At 25.9% G+C, this 7,953-nt stretch overlaps 1 long non-coding RNA gene across 2 annotated transcripts; it reads left to right on the top strand.

Moving 5' to 3' along the window:
- The first annotated feature begins 5,763 nt into the window (after window positions 1-5,763).
- On the top strand, window positions 5,764-7,554 carry LOC107869607. Of its 2 annotated transcripts, none has more exons than XR_007054318.1 (3): window positions 5,764-5,978; window positions 6,151-6,292; window positions 7,153-7,554. It is a non-coding gene; the product is annotated as an uncharacterized LOC107869607 (long non-coding RNA). The 2 variants fall into 2 exon arrangements; XR_001673860.2 differs by having other exon boundaries at window positions 7,144-7,554.
- Window positions 7,555-7,953: the final 399 nt, after the last annotated feature.

Below are 7,953 nucleotides of genomic sequence, written 5' to 3'. Positions count from 1 at the left end.
TGATGCACCTAATAGTTCTATTCTTTCAAAATAGAATACTTTTGGTCCAATCATAAAGTTTATTAAGAAGCGAATAAAATTCTATTAAGAAATGACAAAAATTGAAGTGTTATAAAAACTTGGTGTACTCAAATGAAAGATAAGATCTCCTTTAGCTAGGAAGAGATCTAATAAATAAAGCTACAAATAAAGGGACAAGTTATACATATTATTTGAAATGATAAAAAATATATTTAAAAGAGAAATCTAGCAAAGAAAAAAATGTAAAGTACTTTCGATGATTAAGAGGGTTACTATTATACACCATCATCTGGGAAGCAAAATCACGATAGTATTTCTAATTAGAATTTTTTTGTTGGGTATAATTTGTGCATCTAGGGCAACTCATGTGCATCATACATGAGGGTGAATATTTTCGAACTTATCTTATTTTCAGTAGAACTATTTGATATATATAGCAAAAATTATAATCAATAATGTATATATTCAGAATAATAATAGTTTATTATTTCTATATAATCAAATAAATAAATAAAAATTGAATAGTCACATACATATGAAGTTATAAAATATATATATGAAGAAATTAGATACATAAAATTTATCATGTTTTCATTTGTTTATCACAAAAATATATAGTTATTTGCCTCACAAAAATATAGAGAGAACGGATGCTTGGACTTTTACTTAAAATATTTCAACTTCAAATAACATAAGAAAGTTGAAGATGTTATATTAAAATTTTCAAATGCTACAATTGCTAATGTAAAAGAAGATGAAGCAGTGACAGTGAATAATTTAGAATTGAAGAGCTAACAAAATCTAAAAATAAATAGAAATATTTACATATGACTGATTAGATCATCTAAGCATACTAATCAAATATTTAATCTTGAGTGAAATCATATAAAATACATAATCAATAATTTTCTAACTACATTATCTCATTACAACTTTTTTTTTTTTTGAAAGAAATCTCTTCCAAAATCAATAGCCCCTCCAAATATCTTCATTTGATTCTCTGTCCTTTTTTCTTGTCTCCTTGGGTGGGAAAATGAAGATCAAACCCCAATTACAAAGAACAATAGCAGCAAAGAATGCGAAGGCCTAAATCTTTATAGCCAAAAATCCACATAATTATTGGGCTCATGATTAGTGACATGAACAAGAATGCGGTCATCTCTAATAATGCGACTAGTAGCTCTATTCTTTTAGGATAGAATTCTCTGATCCAATCGCACGGTCCATTGAGAAGCAAATAAAATTTTACTAAAAAACTAATAAATATTATTGCGACGTAGAAATTTGTATACTCAAATGAAAGATAAGATCTCCTTTAGCTAGGTAGAGATCTAATAAACAAATATATAAATATAAGGACAAGTTATGTTTATTATTTGAGATAATAAAAAATATCATTTAAAGAGAAATCTAACAAAGAAGAAAGATATGAAGTGCTTTCGATAATTGGGAGGTTTAGTTCTGACACATCATCATTTAGGAAGCAAACCACGAGCGTACTTTTAATTATGGAACCATTTTATGTATAGTTCGTGCATCTAGTGTCCCTCATGTGCATTTATCCCCCACATGATTAGTTTCTCTTACTTCCTCCGCCTCAAATCTCTTGTCGAATTGATCATTTGAAACTTCAAACAGTTTCATGCCTTGATTTTCTTCTAGGCCTTGTACCTCTACAAGCTCACCTGAAGTTATTGGCCTCGTCATATTAATATATTAGAAGAGTTGTCTTCAACATGACAACTTAATATCATTGGACAAAAATTTAAAGATATTATGGTCTTTTTATATAATTTACTAGATTAGATTGTTTAAATTGAGTTGTCTTTTGTGTTTCTTCATTTGTGCTTTTGCAACAACTTCAACAAAAAGCTCATTCTTTTCCATCAAATTACAACTAATGCCCTAATAAAATATGCACTTTTTTTCATCAAATTACAACTCATCAACTCATGCCCCTATGAAGTGTAATTGAATGCAGTGGGCCCATGAACTTCTCAAAATCTATAACTAAGGAATGATTAAGTAATTTTACAAAAACATACTTCATTAATTTTAATTAAATTTTAAAACTAAATAAAGGTTTTATATTTCTTTTTATTTAGATCTTATATATACTATAACTAAAATTTTATTTGTACTTATTTATTTTAGTAAATTAAGAAAAAAATATTTTTTTTAAATATTATATTTAATTTAGATTTTTTAAAATTTATTAAAAAAATTAATTTAGTAAAAGAAATTTCTAATACATTTTTTTTGGATCCGTGTCAAGTCAACATGGAATAAGTAAAAAATTTAAAAGATTTTACGTTTACGTAGGTAAACATAATTTATATCAAATATATATTAATAAAATTTATTATTATTAAAAGAATAAAAATTTATGAAATTTATTTCATTTTTTATAATCAAGATGTCATTTATTTTTTAAAAAAGCAACAACACAGATACATATAAGGACTTCTTTATTAAGATGATAATTCATATTAATAAATTAAAATTAAATATTAAAAATAAATAAATGTTATATGTCTTTTTATTGTTGCTACATATTTTTCTTCACTTGGCTTTTGCATTAAAGATAAAAAATTTACTTGATAGGCGTTTGACTATAAATATTATTTATAATATTTTGAAATATATGTATACCTTTTTTTCATTTAAATTTATATAATGTAGGTTGATTAAATATTGATATGTAATTTTTTCACTCTTTCATATATTAGAGAATTTTACTTGAAAAAAAAAGTTTGTATTAGCATATTTGAGTCCACACTATAAGTTTTAATGCATTGGATCTTCTTAAAATAAAATATTTAAATTGTAATTATTTTAAAACTTAAAATAATATATTTTTTTAGAAAAAAATTGAAGAATAATATACTACAAAATTAAATGAAAAACAAATAAATTAAACTTTTTACTCTTAAAAAAGGTCAACGATTCAACCTCTTTCCGTTGCTACAATATTTACTTAAAATATTAATATATTGTGCATTTATTTAAAATATATAAGAAATATATATATAAATTTCGTTAACTCCCAAAATTATATTTATACCGCATAAATTAAGATAAAAAAAATAACATACCACAATAACTAATAACTTACGATACCATATTTTTGTTGGCTTTTAAAACTTTATTTGTGTCACATAAATTGAGACAAAAAGTATAACACATACTATGTGAATTGCTTAAAATATTTGAAGGATATACATAAAATTTGGTTGACTTTTAAAATCTATCAATGTCGCATAAATCATGAGATAGAGTAAGCAATACATATTATTTAAAAATAACATAAAAATATCATAAATTTTAATAATAAACAACTTAAAATATTTAATAACATATAAAAAATTTGATTGATGACACTCACATAAATTGCGATAGAAATAGTAACATATATTATTTGAAAATTAGTAGAAAGTACTATAAATCAAAATAATTAAACTCAAAATATGTAGAAATTACATATAAAATATTTGATTGACTCTCTAAATTTTATCTGTGTCACATGAATTGGAATAAATAAAGTAGCATATATTATCTAAAAATGATGTAAAAGTATTATAAATTACAATGATTAACAACTTAAAATATTTAAAAATAATATAACAATCTAAAAATTATATAAAAAAAAAAGGGCAACCCGGTGCACTACTAAAGCTACCGCTATGTGCGGTGTCCGGGGAAGGGCCTCACCACAAGGGTGTATCATACGCAGCCTTAACTTGCATTTCTGCCAGAGGCTGTTTCCAAGGCTTGAACCCGTGACCTCCTGGTCATATGACAGCAACTTTACCAGTTACTCCAAGGCTCCTCTTCGTACAATCTAAAAATTTGGTTAAAAAAATTTGGTTGACTTTTCAAATTTTATAAGTTTCACGTAAATTAAAACGATAAGAGTAATATATGTTATCAAAAAAAATTATAAAGTATCAGACATCACAATAATTAACAACTTAAAATACCCTAATTAATTATTATAAGTCATTACATATTAGAAAATTAATAGTATTTGATAAAAAAAGAAGTAAAATAGATATTTTTGACATGTTGGCTTCAGCTGCTTCAATCTTAATTTTAATATATCACTCCTAATTAATTATTATAAGTCATCTAAGTATTAAAAAAATATTTAATAAAAAGGGTAAAATACACATAAAATGTTAAATTAACTTTACATCTTATATGAAACCACTTAAATTTTTTTCACAAATATTTTTTTATAATAATTTTACTATATCACTTATAATTAGTTATTATAAGTCATTTAAGACATGTCTGTTTCGCTGCTTCAATCATGATTTTACTATATCATCTCCGATTAATTATTATGATCATTTAAGCATTACAAACTTAATAATATTTCATAAAAAAGATAAAATAGACAAAAAACGATATGTCAACATAAAAAATTTAGTTGATTATCGAAATCATATTAGTGCACATATATTGAAATGGATCAGAGAAAGACATAAAATAACATATATCATTTGAAAATGAAATAAAAATTATTGTAAATCATAATAATTAATAATTTAATATATATATATATATATATATATATATAATTGACTGTCGAAATTTTATCCGTGCCAAATAAATTGGGAAGAAGTCAGTATTCATATTTTACTGAAAAATTATGTAAAAAAAATAAATTATAAATCACATATTTAACATCTTAAGAAATTTAAAAGATATAAAATATTTGGCTGACTCTCTAAAGTATATCAATGTCGCTTAAATTGAATAAATGAAAAGTATTATAAATTATAATAATTAAAAATTTAAATTATTTTTTGATTAATTATCAAAATTTTATTTATATCATATAAATTAAAATTTAAAAATAACATATATTGAACCTGTATATCTAGCTATCAAAGAAAGGACAAAGAACTTTTCCTACAACAAATTGATCCTCTGTTCCTTTACCTCTCAATTTCCTTGCCCACTTTGTAGTGTCCATTAGTTCATAAAAATAGTCTGGCCTTGCTAATAAGTCTTTAGTCACTTCTACATCTGAAATTATTGGGCCAACTATCATATTCATTTAAAATGTATATTAGGTATATTATATTCAAACAATCAATCAGGTGAAACAATCAATTGTGGGACCGCCTATGAATTTTTAGCCATTTTTGAAATGTATTTGAGAAATAATAACTTTAAGGCCAACATAAAATCTGAAAATTTTCCTAGCTAATAAATGAAAACACTTAGCATTCTGTGTTGGAGTTTAAAAGATTCAAAACACGAGAAAAACTCATATCTAAAATTTAAGACTGTTTAAAGGAAATTTTGAATTGGTTCGAAGTGTTAAAAAAAATATACAATGTATGTGTGTATATATATATATATATAAATATATTATCTTAAAAGTGTGAAGGCTCTTATAATTCTTGTTTGAACTTTTTGCCCTTCATTAAAAGTTTTTGCAGTAGATAAAATTATTTTTTCACTATTTTCCTTCAATAATTATATCATAATAAATATATTAGAAAATTCAATGATGTTTGTCGTGACTTTTCTAAAACTAAAATACAAGTTTTTTCTTAAAAAAAGGGCCCTGGTTTGTTTTTTCCTAAATTAGAATTCTAAAGTCATTAGCAATTCTATGGTTTTAGAAGTTTGGAGTAGTAAACTTTTCTAATATTTAGGCTTCTTTTTAGGCGTAGGATTCCTATAATATTTGGTATTTTCTTCCTTTTTGATTTACAATTCCTTTTATAAAAGAAGTCATAAATGGTCTATTTGTCATTCATGAAATAAATCCATAATTTCTTTCAAATTTGTTCTGGCCCTTAACAAATATATCGAAAATACCTTTTAAAATTGACTCATAGTGCAACTTAATAGAGATTCAATGAAATAAAGGCAACAAAATTTCACTACTTCCATAACTTCTCAAGAAAACGTGGATCTCAATTTCTTACCATGGAGAGGTTGGACAGTATTATATATTTGACTTACTTTTATAATTATGGCATCTTTAATTATTGCATAATAGTGCAAATTTAATGTAATATATGGGAGCTTCTTCTACAAGCATATTGCATCAAAATATTTTACTGATCATGTTGAAGTTCTTTATCTATCTATTTTTATTGTTGGTAGTGCACCTATTGGTAAACTTCGAGTGAGGTATCCAAACCAAGAGATCCAACTCTTCCAAATCGGGGTGATGCTTGTTGTTCTTCAGTTGCTAGGGGTTCATTGCCACGATCAATTTATTTCTCAATCTTTAAAACCTATTGAGGTTAGTATATTAATTATTTTCTTCCAATTATTTTTCTAATTCTCTTTTTAATACTGTTGTAGTTCTTCAACTTTGATGTTGTTTGTTTTATTGTAGTCAAAAGAAAGTGAAGACATAAGTAGAGTCAATATTTTCTTTTTCTTTTTGGATCGATGGTAGGTGATTTAATCGTTAAGTTTTATGTTGTCTAATGCTTCCGTCTAATCTTGATCGTCTAGGTTGGCACTATATCGCACTAGCTATAATTATAGTGCATCCTGTATTTGGTTATTAACTTTTTTACTCCTTTCACATATATATTTTTTAGTCTTAATGGGTTGTCTTATATATATTGCTAATGTATAATAGTGATTTTAGCCATAATACTTTTTCCTTATTGCTAACCAGATTTGAGTGACTCTTCTGTTCATGTAAGCAAACTTTTTTTAAAAAAATCTAAATACTCAAATTGTTAGCTTTGATATCTACTGTTAAAAGAATTTAGGTGGACCATTTGTAGGCACCGATGTGAGGACTTCTCTTATTATTTATCATAGCTCTCCTTGGATCACTGGAAGATACGTTTAATGTTATAGGAAACCCAAAAATGTTTGTTCATACTTCATATACTACATTCACAGGTTCTGAATGTTATTGTAGACAGGGTGACGTTTGTGTCAAATAGATGGCAACTCGATTCACCTGATATAATAAAGTACTCTGATAATTTTCTGAGCAATGTTGTGGTGGTTTTAAAGTACGAAATTATGGCTTCCCGTGATGATATCAAGTTTGTTATCTCAAATTTATTGTAGAGGCTTAATATTAGTTGTATCAGTAGGCAGACTCATACTTTGGTGGTCTTACTTTAGTTTTTGCAGGGAATATTGATCAACTGATTATAGGAATAAAGTCTGTAAGGGGCACTGAATTTGATTCATCGGTACTTCAGGTTGACCACTCTTGGTTTCATCTTCACACTAAGACACACTCAAGCCTTGTCATAATTACCATTGTAATGTCAGTGTGCCATCATTGAACCTTGCGGACAGGGTTTTATTTTAGGGTTGAAGTATTGTTGTGAACCATGGTGACTCCGCAAGAGCTTATGGGTTGTTGTTAATGAGATTAATTATGGTGTAATTATTAGGCCGAGTAAGATAGTGAAGAGTTTTATTTGAGATCCAGAACTAATTAGCAACCGATTTAATATGATAAGGGATATTGTTTGTTCCTCTCATCTTCTTTCTAGGGTCTAAACTCATCATCCCTATTCTTATCTCTATCCTTTATGATACTTGTAATTTCAGTATTTTACATTATAATTCAACAGTTAAAGCATAGTCTTTGTGATTTGGTTATCAATGAGTTACACGATACTTGTGTTTTTGTATTGAGAATTCGATTTTGTTCAAGAAAAGATAGTAATTAATGAACAATTATACCAAGAGATTATAATTAAAAGTATTGCATTGCAATATTGTATTAATTGCAATGTCATGCCAAAATTTTAAAGAAGAAAACGACAATAATAAAGATAGCTAGGAGAAAACTCTTTTATCCTTCTTAAATAGTATTCACAATGGACAAAGTGGTCAATTACTCCTTTTGTTTATTTTTGCTTGTCATTGATTTGTTTTTCAAGATCAGTTTGAATATAACGTCTTACTACAATATAGGCA

The sequence above is a fragment of the Capsicum annuum genome, chromosome 4 (assembly GCF_002878395.1).
Source record: "Capsicum annuum cultivar UCD-10X-F1 chromosome 4, UCD10Xv1.1, whole genome shotgun sequence".
NCBI classification, from domain to species: Eukaryota; Viridiplantae; Streptophyta; class Magnoliopsida; order Solanales; family Solanaceae; genus Capsicum; species Capsicum annuum.
This window is presented reverse-complemented; position numbering and strand designations above follow the sequence as displayed.